Below are 9,883 nucleotides of genomic sequence, written 5' to 3' on the forward strand. Positions count from 1 at the left end.
GATAAGGACCCTTGCTTTAGGGTGGAGCTAGGGCTCGAACTCCGAGAGTGGAGGCGCGCGGCGCAGAGGGGGCTAAAGGCTGTGTCCGGCGGGCGCAGCAAGGCCAGGCCGCAGGGCGGGGGCCGGACGGCCGGGCGGCGGGAGAAGGGCCGCATCGCTAATTGCGGGGATAAACAATCTGTCACGATTCCTCAGAGCGCCTAATAGGCAGACGAGGATGTTGTTTTTAGGCGCCAGCGGCGGCCCGATCAAAGGCAGCAGCCGGCTCAGGGGCCCTTGAAGTCGAGCCCCCGCCTCCTGGGAGCAAACCTCCTAAGCCCGCAGCCCCCAGCCCTGCCGCCCGCCCCTCGGCTTCGCGAGCCCGTCCCGAACCCCATGGCATCCTTTTAGGTTCGGTCTGGGTTCGTGTCAGCTCTGGCTCGGCGCGGCGGATTAGCGGCAAGCACGCGTTGCAGAGCGAGAAGAGTGTCTGCCGAGGGAAGGGGATTCAGAGTGGATTCCACGTGGAATCCATGCTCAGATAGCGCGGAGCTCTTCCACTTATCTGCCCCTGGACTACGGAAGATGTCCACGGTCTCAGGGAAGGGAGTCAGAGAAAAGAAACAAAATGTCTATCTGTCCCCCGGGCGTGTTGTTCCCGCGGGAGGAAAGGCACAAGTTTGGGGCAGTGAGGGAGCATTCTCTGCTTTTATTTTTGTCTGGGCCTTTTCGGATTTCCCGGTCGGCGGGTTCCGAGAGCTGACGGCAGGGGTGCCGCGCCTGTTATCTCGCCGCCAGCACTAACCCCCAGGCGCTTCTACCCCCGGCATTTCTTCGCGCGGCCGCTGTGGCTAAGAAAGCCCGGCTGTAATTCATGCCTGGCAAGGGCAGGGCTGGCCCGCAGCAGATAAAGCTCGGGGACTGGCGCTGGGCTTCCGTCCTCGCGCGCTCCTCTCCCCTCCCCTCCTCGCCCGCCTTGCTCCATCTCCCTTCACTCTCGGGCATCTTAAAACCCTCCCCGTGCCCCAACAAAGCATCTCAGCATTTTGGCCCCTAAAGACGGTGTGTCCTGCGTCCCCTCACAGGGCAAGCTGGTGGTGGTGTCCCCCCCACCCCAAAAAACTTCCTATTTTACGGGACTGTGTGGTGCGAGAGGAAGGGTGGTGTTTTTTGACTACCCTCTTGTGGGCAAAGATTCGTTTTGAGAGGGATCCCATCTTAAAAGACCCCTGCCACTATCTGGGTATTGCGCACGGGTCGGAAGAGCTTGCAGGCGGTTCTCTCATTTGGGCATTCGTTGTCACCTCCCTTGGGTTTTTGTTTACGCCCCCTCCCCCCTTTCCCAATGCATTTTGTGGCTTCGACCCAGGAATCCCGCGTGCATTTTTAAACTGTGCAGCTCAGTGGGATCCCTCGGCAATTAGCAAGCCCCAAACAGTCCTCTTTAATAGAATGAATGTGCTATGAAAACCGATTACCCGGAACGATTTATTTTGGTGGGAATTCACCAATTTCCAGAAGGGCGACGGAGGGGGAGAGTGGGGAGGTATTTTGTCCTGAGGGAAGGGGGATTGACGGGTAGACAGAAAGCAGGACCCTGGGATACCCCAACCTGCGGAGGGGGCCTCCCGACCCCGAGTTCTCCAGTCTTTTGGCCTCTGTAGCCTAGAAGTCAAACAGCCAGGAGTCAGAGGTTTACGAAACTGTCCGAGTCACTGATGGAGTCCTTCGGGAGGGTTTCATAGCTTTCCAGAGAAAGACTCTGAAGAGCAAGGAACTCCAGGAGTCTTCAGCTACTGCCTGAATATCCCAACCAAAAAGCTTTCTGCTTTCCCGGGACTTGGGCAGAACTTACGCCTTTCAAGAGTTTTGGTACCGTTCTTTAATGCGAAGTCAAAAAAAGCTACTTGTAAAAAAAAAACTTGTAAAAAAATGTTTTCTCCTTCTTGCTAATTCCTCCGCTTAAATGGGCCCAGCTTGTGCGGTGGAATTGCCCAAGTGCGGTGAATTTCAGCCGGCGCCAGGGAGAAATCCACAAGCCCGACTCCCTGCTTCTTCCCTCTTCCTGCCCTTCCCCCCTTGCTTCTTTCCTCTTGGTCAGGCCAGGGCTTCCTTGTGTCTTTAAATTCGGAAGGGGGTGAGGGGGCCTAGATCCGTGGGGGAGAGAGGGGGCCCCCCTTTCAAATGGCCCAAATTAATGTGATCGCGACATGAGGGTGCACTTGGGGAAGATGAAAGCGGAGGCCGGCCGGCTCCTCCTAGAGCTCTATAATTATAGATAATATATCCCATTTCAAAGCAATTAGACCAATCAGGCGTAACGAACCACTTTGCTGCCGACGAATAACAAAGGCGCACGGTTATTTAAGCCTGGAGATGTCAGGCAGACCCCGAGGCTCCAGGGGCCGACCAAACGTCTTCCATCCTGACTCTGCCCACCCTGGGACGAGGAAGGCTCACCCTTCTCCCCCCAGGATCTGCCCAGCATCTCAGTTCTGGCTGGGGCCTGGAGGGGTAGGGGGTTGGAAGAAATGGAAGGAAGAGAATTGACTGTTTTTGATCTGGGTGTCAGGGCTCTTGCCAGAGGTTTCACAAACTTTATCCGATTTAATCCTCTCTACCCTGGGAGAGAGGTATTATTATAGGCTTTTTTTTTTTTTTTATCCCTTCCAGATGAGAGACTAGAATCAGAGAGGTTAAGCATCTTGCCCAGGGTCACACAGCTAGTTAGTGGTGGTGCCAGGATCTGGACACAGGTGGGTTGGAACCCCCACCCACTCTTTTCACTCTTTGTAGTGGTCTCCTTCATTGGGCTTTCAAAGATGAAAAGCATTAAAATACAGAGGATGCTGGCAGAATTTGGTGGCACCACTTCCCAGTCCCTCTCCCAATCCACAAAATGGGCTTTTGGTCCAGCACTTCCTACCCTTCTCTCCTACTCCTCCCCTTCTGTTGCCCACCACCTTCTCATGTCCTGAAAACTGTCCAGTTTTCCCATGAATTTATCGAATGTAGAAGATCTCAATTCTCTCCGAGAAGAAAACTGACCTAGGCTGTGAACTGCTTCACCAGCTAAGGGCCATTTTTTTTTTTCCTGAGCCTCTGTTTGTCAGCTTCAAAAGGGGCACACTCCTCCTCAGCTCAGATACGATGAGTTCAGTCCTCTGGCCACTGTGACTGCACCCTGGGGCCATCCCGCTGGACTCCGCACTGTGGCAGATTCCCAGCACTTCGAGCATGCATTCAGAGGTGTCTGGGGCCTTCCTCTGGATTTGCAAATTCCTCTCCTGTGGGACGATGTGGGATAGGGTAGGCTGGCCCTGCTTTGCGAATAGAGGGAGGCCCAAGGTACCTGTACAGGTGGGGAACCTTGAATTCACCCCCAGCTCGGTAACCTGGGGAAAGAGGCAGAGCGGGAGGCCAGACAAGGAGGGGATGGGCAGGAACCATGATCAAGAGACAGGCAAAAAGATGCTCAGCTTCGGAGATGGCTGGAGGATATAGCAGATGGATACAGGGATGCTGACAGCCAAGCGTCTCCGCGATCCAAGCACTTCTAAAAGACCTAAATATTGAGTAGAATGGAAGGCAAGTTTGGGATGCCTAGGAAGGCCAGAGCTGAGACTGGGAAAGAGAGCAGTCTAGGGGCGCCCAGGAAGTGTCCTCTGAAGTGTGGCCCCCGCACCACTGGGCAGCCAACGGGACAATGCTGAGTGCTTGGCCGCAGAAGCCACCCCTTCCGATTCCAGGAGTGGTCTCTCCAGACTGTAGAGAGGTGGGGGCAAAGTGGTCTGGGAGGCCCTTGGGAGCCTCTCAGCCTGACTCCCACCTCCGCCCCTCTCTCTCTGGGGTCTTTCCCTCAATTCCTGGCTTTTGACCTGCCTTTCCTGCATCTTCTTTTTCTTAGTCTTTCTCCCTCTCTCTCTCTGTGTCTCTCTCTGTCTCTCTCTCTCTCTCTGTCTCTCTCTCTCTCCTGTCTCGGTCTCTTTGGGTGAATCTCGTGGGTGGATCTCACAGCCTCTATCTCTTCATCTCTCTGCTCTGTGTCATTCTCTGTGTCATTCTGTCTCTCTCCATTACCATGTCTCTTCCCTGGCCTCCCTGACTGTCCCTTTCTCACCGTCTCTCTCCTTCTCTACCCCCCTCCCCATTCAGTTGGAATCACGACCCTCAAGTCACTCAGAAGTTCACGCGACTCCAGTGAGTTCTTTCTGCAGATAGTTTTCCACTTCTGGAGCGGCAGTCGGCACCTTTGGGAGCTTTAGGTAGCCCTTCTCCCTGTCCTGCCTCCTGCCTCTGCCGCCCATGGCCCGAAGCTGGTAGTAATTGGTCTCCCCATCTGGACCTTGAGCTGCTCAATATACCTTCTCTTTAGGGTCAATGAGAAGACAGAAAAGGAGAGTGGCAGGGGCCAAATGGGACCCAGCACAGGCTCCCAGTGGGCTCCGAAGACATCCCAGGTCACCCACACCGTCCCAGAATCCGAGGGCAGAAATGTCAAATGCAGAGCTGGGGAGGGGGTGAGAGTGGCCAGGGAACTGAGGGAGCCGACAGCACAGAAGGCAGCCTATCTGTAAAGAGAGGCCCCTGGCCCTGTTCCAACCCTCCCTCCAGTGCCGGGCACTTCGGTCTGACCCCAGCCAGTTCCTTCTTGGCTACTCACAACCCACTCCTAAGGATTCAGACGGGCACAATCCAGGCCACCCCAGGTCTGGGCACTCTTATTCTCCGCCTCCACCCTATACCCTGTTCCCTTCCCACCTTCGAGATCCTTGGACCTCACTTTCTTTGCCCATGAGCATGAATGAAGGATGCTCATCCCACGAAGTGAGCTGGGTGCTACCCTCCTGGGTAGGATGGAGGGCTAAGGGGAGATAGTGGCAGAGAAGCCTCCAGTGTGCAGTAAGAGCTCAGTTGGGGCGCTGTGGAACACATGTTCCATAAATAGGGAAACTGGGGCCCAAAGAGGAGTCATTTTCCCATAGCCTCTGAGCTTGAAACCGACAGAAATGGCACTAAAACATAGGTTGTCCAACCCCTAGTGCAGTGCTCATCCTTCCCCGCCGCCAGGAAGGTCAGGAAACCTGGACGTTCCAGCTTGACCAGTGGCTTGCACCTTTGCGACCTCACAGAGGACCATGTCCATTTGAGAGGATTCAGATGCAAAAAAAAAAAAAAAAAAAAAAAAAACCCTGTAAAGTGCGGTGCACCTTGGGACATTCTAGCCTTGGTAGATTCAGGGAGCATCTGTCTGTCCCACCTCTCCTGTCAGGGCCAGGGCACCGGCTCGCCTGAGCCCTGGGACAGGGTTCAGTTCTTGGAGCCAGGCCCCCTGGAGGCAACCCGCTTTGACTGAGCACCTACTATGTGGTAGATGCTCCGGATGCATTATCACAGTCAACTCTCAACGACGGTCCCCGAGGTGGACATCCCACTTTCCAGATGAAAAAACCGAGATTCAGAGAGTTGAAGTAGCGTGTTCTGGGCAGCGCAGCCGGGGCATGGGGACATCAGGACTGGAAAAGGGAAGAAGGGGAGTCTTTGTTGTCCCCGTCTCAGCCTCTGCATGGGGTAGATGGGCCATGGGGGTTGTAAATGCCTGAGGCTTTGATTCAGTTGTCCCCCCAATCCCACTGCCAGCGGTTTTGGGCTGGATTGTGGTGACCGCCGGACTGGACTTCCTCAGACCCTCAAATTCCAGGTGCGCCGGGCAGGGGCGGGGCCGCGACTCCCTACAGGGCCACGCCCCTCTCCGTGCCACGCCCCTCTCCGTGCCACGCCCCTCTGGACGCTGCCGAATCCTGGCCCCGCCCGCGGCCTCGGAGGTGCGTTATCCCATGAATGATAAACTCCTGCCTGGACCTCAGCTGCTACATCCATATAATAGGCATGCTGAGCCTCACTTTGTCGTCCTCACGGAGACTGTGAGGAGGATTTGAGTCCAAGGAAACTGGAAAAATGAGGAGCCGAACGCCAGGACGGGGAATCATAAGTCTCGCTAATAATAGTTAACACGTATTGACAATTATTATTGCCAAGCATTGTTCGGAACTCTTAACGAGTCATTTAATCCTGACAGCATCTCTGTTTTTATCCCTGATTTACATTTGGGAAAGCTGGAGTTAGCTTACATCGACGAAAACAAACATAAAAACACAGTGCTCTAAGATTTCTCATGGTACCTCAGGGGATTCTCAGGGTGCCCCGCTGCATGGAGGTACCTCACTTTGGAGACCCCCAGCTCTGGACTCCCTGATGGGGAAAGGGCAAAAAAGGCTGCAAAGCCCGGCCCCGCCCACAGGGCCTGGTGCTTCCAGCTCGGATCCCTGCGAGTGGCCAGCTGGGGTGGCTCCCCACAGCACGCTTGTGTGGGCCCCCAAGATGAGTTCAGGGCCTGGAATAAAGAGGGGACACTTCAGAGGAGAGGTGGATGGATGACTATCTGGCTGCGTCAAACCTTCACCACAAGGCAGACCCCTAACTCAGAGCACCCCCATCCAGCCAGAAGCAACCCGGCCAGAGAGCTGAGCTTTGGGAGGAAGGTCAGTTCATCTTAGCGCTGATTAAATAGCTCCTGAATGACGTTTTAAAAAGAACACTCAGTTGCTGGCTCTGCTGCATTTAAACATCCTTTGAACTTGAAGATGAGCTCTAGCCGCCTCTTCCTCTGAATATAGGAAGCCAAGGTCCAGAGGGATCAGACAACCTGCTCCCTGTCACCAGAAAGGCCCGTGGACTCCAAGCCAAACGGCGTGCCCCTGGCCAGCTGGCCACCTCCACCCTGCAGTACGTCCCCTGGCGGCGCGTGTCTCCTTGCCTGTCCGACACCGCCTGTGGGGTCTGGGGGATGCTGGAAGGATGTGGCAATGCGACTTTCATCCAGAGGCCCCACCCTCCCGCGAAAGCTGAATTTCCCTCCCTGAGCCTTCCTGACTGGAGAATTATTCTCCCAGGCAGCCCCCTCCCCAGCTTTTCCTTCAGGAAAGAGCAAACTGTCCCAGGGCCCCTCAGCAGCTGAAGGTGCCCCCAACCCTCTTGAGCTTCTCCCTTCCCAGCCAGGATGCAGGGCAAGCCCACCTGAAAGGGACCCTTTCCATCCCTGCGGAGACCGCCTATCTGTTCAGATGGTGAGTCCCGGGACGCAGCCCAATTAAGTGAAAAGAGATCCGCCCTTATCAGGTTCAGGCGTAGTCCCGGCGGTGGTCCCGCGGCGGCCCCGGAGGGTCCCTGTCTGTTTGATTTTCCTGCTCAGACACACTTGTTTAAACAGACCCATCAGGGCCTCTGGTAACCGGAGCCAACCAGGAGCGTGATTGCCACATAAGGGGAGGCCGGCTCAGATGGTGAGTTGGGGAAAGGCAAATGGGACAGACCTGGCAGAAGCACCTTTAGAATCTGGAACAGTCTTCCTCTGGTAGTTTGCTCCACGAGTTCAAATCCTGGCTCCACCTCTTCCGGCTTTGTGCCTTTGGAGGAGTTCCTCCTGCCTCCCTTTCTCATTATGGGACAGGATTAAACGAATAGGGACACCTCTTAAGTGCTCAGAGGGACTTAGTGACCTGGGGGTCCCCATCACAGCAACCCCAAGAGATGGATACTTCAAACCTGAGACGTGGGTACCACTGTGTCCCTTTTAATAGGCGAGGAAGCCGGGATCCAGAGAGGTACAGTGACTTAGATGTCTGGAGGCAGCATCCTAATCCAGCCCTGGGGCCCCAAAGCCTGTTTTCTTTCCACCCCACGCTACCCTGAGTACAGTTCCAAGTTCAGGTTCAAGGTCAGGGTTCTGCACCTACACGGTGAGGGGAGGGGCAGAGCACAGTGACACAGAGGAGTCGGCCATCTCCTCTTCAGGGTCCGTGGGGCTCTCTCCTCCTCACATCTCTCAGCATGATGCCTGCTCCCCATCCTCCTCCCCTTCACATCTGGTCCCATCAGCCGCCACCTTGGGTGCCTTGCTGTTGCCCACGCACTCCTGCCTCAGGACACCTGAAATGCTCTCCCTCAAATAGCCCCATGGCTGCATCCCTCACATCCTTTGAGGTCTTTGTTCAGATGTCACCTTCTCAGACAGAGAAGGCTGACCTGACCACCCTCCCCCAGCTGATCACCCCTCTATCCGTCTTTATTTTTCTCCATAGCCTGCACTGCCACCCAACATTTTATTATCATCTCTGTGATTATCTGTCTCTCCCCATTCCCATTCAGCGCCATAAGGGCAGATGCTTTATTCTGCTTGTGACTGGCTCTCGAGCACCTAGCACAGTGCTGGGCACTTAGCAGTTGCTCAATAAATATTTGTGAATGACTGAATAAATCTGCAAACTCGCCATGACTTTAGCAAAGTTACTGACCTCGGCATGTCTCGGTCTTCTCATCTGTAAATGCGCCTAGTAAGTCTACCCACTTGATGATGTGAGGAATAAAACAAGAAAAAGCATGTGCAGTACTTGGTGCAGTGAAAGTTCTTTTCTGACCAAAAGAGGTCAGTGGGTTTTCCAGAAGATTCTTGTTGTTAGACAGAGTGATGCAACAGGACCTACCTCGGTGCCAGGTTTTGATCGCTCAACCTCAGGAGATAAAGCCACTTCCCATCCGATGGTTCATCTGAGCTCAGCAGTGACTATCTGACTAACCAGATGTCGGGGCATTTTGCAGATGCAAGGGCAAGGCCCAGAGAGATCAGGACACTGCCTGGTTGTCACATTTCCAAGAGAACTCACTTGGCTCTGCTCTAAGTCCCCAACCCAGGACTGGCAGCTGGTTGGTTGACATTCTTGGACCTGAGCCGGATGCCATCTTTGGGAGGGCAGTGATGTAGGCTCAAATAAGGTGGCTCCTTCGGAGGAGCTGGTGCCAGGAGGACACTGGGGCTCAGGGCAACTTGTGAGATGAGGGCCTGGGAGAACGGACAGAGTTTGGACCTGTAAAATGGAGGAGAATAAGCTGGTCCACAGCATGGGTGCACCAGCAGGAGGCAGGAAGGTGCAGGTCATGTAGGGTGCAAAGGCCAGGAGGTGACCCCAAGACTTCATGGCAACCCTGCCTGCCCTCTGGGGTTCCCAAACACTCTGGGCTCTTGGTCAGGGACAGTGTGGGGACATCCATGGACTCCGTTTTCCCAGCAATAACAGTCATTAAACTGCATTCTCAAGCCCTCATTATCTTGTGTTTACAACCCTTCCAGAAAAACAAAAGCCAGCCCAGCCCTCCTCTCCCCACTTGACAGGCAGGCGTGTTAATTCCCCTTTCTGAGTGCAGAGAGAAAAACCTTCCCTGAGCTCCTCCTGGGGCTGGGCAGTGACTTCTGTAGCCTCTGGTGCCCGTGAGGGTGTGTTGTAGACCTTCCATCTTTAAAGGTAAATTTGTAAGAATTTTGTGGACCAGCATTAAGACTTTCCTCTCACGATGCAAAGAAGGGCAGTGAGATGGGAAGGCAAGAGGGCAGTGATGCTGGCTCTGTGTTAAGCACTTTAATTATCTTATTGCAAGCACCCAGCAACTCTTACACCCAGACACTGTTAACCCACTCAGCGGATGAGAAAACAGAGGCAGCGAAATATTGTGGTCTGAGGTGAGGTACTTAGTGGACTGTGTTGGCTTCTGACCTCAGGCACATGGAGAACATTAATTATAGAATAATTAACCCCGTGAAACTTGCCAAAGACTCACGATATGCAGACTCTCTACACACATTACCTGGTTTAATCCCCCTGGCCATGTGGGGTTCATGTTGTGGTCTCCACTTCACAGGGTGGGCATTGGTGGTGGCAAAAACGATGAGGATGGTGTGATGAGGTAACTTCCCCAAGGTCGATCAGCTCCTGGAAGCCGAGCAAGGACTTGAACTTTGTAAAAAGAGGAAGTTGCCACTTTGCGGGGGGAAAAGACAGGAGAGGCTGGT

This window comes from Camelus ferus, chromosome 2, assembly GCF_009834535.1.
Source record: "Camelus ferus isolate YT-003-E chromosome 2, BCGSAC_Cfer_1.0, whole genome shotgun sequence".
Classification (NCBI taxonomy): domain Eukaryota; kingdom Metazoa; phylum Chordata; class Mammalia; order Artiodactyla; family Camelidae; genus Camelus; species Camelus ferus.